General features: G+C 40.2%; 1 pseudogene; it reads right to left on the bottom strand.

Moving 5' to 3' along the window:
- Positions 1 to 1116: 1116 nt before the first annotated feature.
- Positions 1117 to 1890, bottom strand: LOC107676295 (NADH dehydrogenase [ubiquinone] iron-sulfur protein 6, mitochondrial-like; annotated as a pseudogene).
- Positions 1891 to 2855: the final 965 nt, after the last annotated feature.

Genomic DNA, 2855 nt, shown 5'->3' with positions numbered 1-2855 from the left:
ATAACTCTGATTGTATTGTCTGAAAGAAGGAAGTCATATACACCTAGGATGGCTTAAGGGTTCATGGGGTTATTTTCATTTTTGGGTGAACTATCCTTTTAAAAGTACTCCTTACTTATTCAACAGAAATATCAATTCTATCTGAACACCGAGGCACCACTGAGCTGATACTAAACCTCTGATCTGAATTATTCTCTACTTAACATCCCTACTTATGTAAGTGTTATTATTTGGATAAGTTTGTATCTCCTCCATAGGTACCACTGACTGCACACAAAATCCTATATAATCTGTTATTACTGTTATTATTTCATTAAGGGGCCCTGATGAAACTCCTCCCACACGGTGCAATCAAAACAGGTTTTAACTTTTTCATCCTACTAAGGCAATGTTACAGGAGAGCTGGGAATCTGGGAAAAGGCTAAATGAGAACTTTGGTAGGATTGGAAATGACACATCCTCAAATTAAAAACTCATAATTCTTTAGCTAAGTTGCACAGTACGATTTATTTCCAGAACATGATGCATGATGGGATACACTAAGCCTTGAAAACTGCTCTGGAGCGGTATTCGAGATAGTGTGGATTTAGTGTGCGTTAAGGGCACTGCGCTTTGGCGTTTTTAAGATCTGGGAGTCTTGCGCACTTCCTGTCGCGCACATGCGCTCTCAAGTGGCCGAGACCACAAGTGTGGGTATTTGGACAAGGGGATTGTTTAGCTCCAACTCTGAACCAGTTAATCAAGGTCTTCAGATTCACTAGAAACGTCCATGCAAGTGTGTTGGAGCTTAACTCTGCAGGACGTTGGGCTTTCAGAAGTAGGATTGGACACCCCTGCTTTAGGCAACGTAGAAGGGCTTGGGGAACTATTTTCGTTTCCAAAAGAAAGGAAGCGACTAACTCCCTGCACAAAGGGCCCTTCCACAAGTCAATTCGATGGCCACTTCTGCCAGAAGACATTCTGCCATTTATGATCATGTGATCTTGGGTTGCACATCATTCATTTTGAAAACAGTTAATTTATTTTAGATGCCTCCTGGAATTACAACCCAATGGGAAATATTGCTTATTATGAATTTCTGCTGCTAAGGTATAATCTACCTTTCTCATCTTTTGAATTGTATTAGCTGTTCTTATAGAAAAGACTTGTTCACCAAGTTGATGTAAACTCTGGGGTGGCCGATAGCCCCTCCGCCTCCATCACAGGACACCACTCTTGACTCTACGTATGTCACTGGTTCCTCAGCAACCAAGCTGATTGCAAAGTTCTCATTCACCTGCATCAAATATGAAAAGATCAATGAGTGAACAATCTACGGCAATATTTTAGTTAATTTTAATTTAAATAAGGTTATCTTCTAGTGCACCCAATGCAGTGTTGAAATAGTTTAGAGACCTCTTTTTGTCTGCCGATGAATCTAGCCCTTCTCACATCATTTTCGTTATAGACCTGCAACAAAAGCAAGCAGCAAACGGAATCATCCGGTTCACCGTGACACTGACAGAGGCAGCAGCATCCTTCATCACTCAGCTGCCTCTACATGCACAAACTAACAGTACTGCTATTAATACAGATTCATTTCACAAGACCTGACCGTCTACTCTCACAACAAATGCTAATAGAGACAAACAGACGTGCTTTAAAACTGAGCCTCACCTATCCCGTGTGAGTAATGTTTTCTCCATAAATAGAAACTTCAACACTGTATTGCTGGGCTGGAACTGCAGACAACCTCAAGCCACTGAGCAAAGCCTTCGTATTTTTACCGAAGGACAAGATCCTTGGTAGGGTGGCTGCCATGTTTGCCCGTGATCATTACCCAGCAGCCTTTGCGTTGCTGTGTGCATGAAAACGATAGTTCTCTGCTGGCCCCTGCTGGTCGAGAACAACTTAATTCATTTGTATTTCCTATATTTGTGCGTTCAAACATGTTCCATTTACACCCACGTGTTACTTTATGTAACAGAATAGCCATCTATATACAGAAGTTGGAATCCAGTGATTGCACTACAGGCCTTGAGGCTGTGTTGTGGAGCTTTTAAAACTACCGCAGTGTCAGCATTACAGGTAGAAATAGGAGAATGTCCTTTAGAATTAAGAAGGAAGCAGTTGATGGTAAATTATTGGGCAGGTTGTTTTAACTTTTAACTTTTTCATCCTACTAAGGCAATGTTACAGGAGAGCTGGGAATCTGGGAAAAGGCGAACTTTGGTACAATTGGATAGCGGAAAAGTATAATGATTACATACAGGTTTATACAGATGGTGCCAAGGAACCAGAGACGGAAGTAACAGGATTGAGTGTGGTGGTTCCAAGTAAAGGAATTGGAATTAATAGAAGAAAATCTAATATGTTAGGGGTTTATACAGTGGAAATGCTGGCAATATTAATCGCCGTACGATGGGTGGAAAAGACAGGGCAGCATAAGGTTTTGGTTTGTTCAGATTCATCATCAGTTTTAGCAAGTATAAGGTCATTCTATTCAAAAAGTCGGCAAAAAGTGGACGTTTCTGTAGAATGACCCATATACTGTTTGAAGTCCTACAGTCAGTGACAAGAATATATAACCAAGGAAGGCAGATACAATTTTTATGGGTACCAGGACATGTAGGGATAAGGGGAAATGAAATGGCAGATAAATTAGCTAAAATGGAATTAACAAAAGGAAACATAGAAATGCAAGTAAGTATCAGTAAAGCAGAGGTTAAAAGTGTGATATGGAAGACAATAAATTTTAGTTACAAGAATATATAACCAAGGAAGGCAGATCAAATTTTTATGGGTACCAGGACATGTAGGGATAAGGGGAAATTAAATGGCAGATAAATTAGCTAAAACGGCGTTAACAAAAGGAA

Source organism: Sinocyclocheilus anshuiensis, unplaced genomic scaffold (genome assembly GCF_001515605.1).
Source record: "Sinocyclocheilus anshuiensis isolate Anshui unplaced genomic scaffold, SAMN03320099.WGS_v1.1 scaffold6014, whole genome shotgun sequence".
NCBI lineage: Eukaryota > Metazoa > Chordata > Actinopteri > Cypriniformes > Cyprinidae > Sinocyclocheilus > Sinocyclocheilus anshuiensis.
The sequence above is the reverse complement of the archived record's forward strand: the minus strand, read 5'-3'. Positions and strand labels throughout refer to the sequence as shown.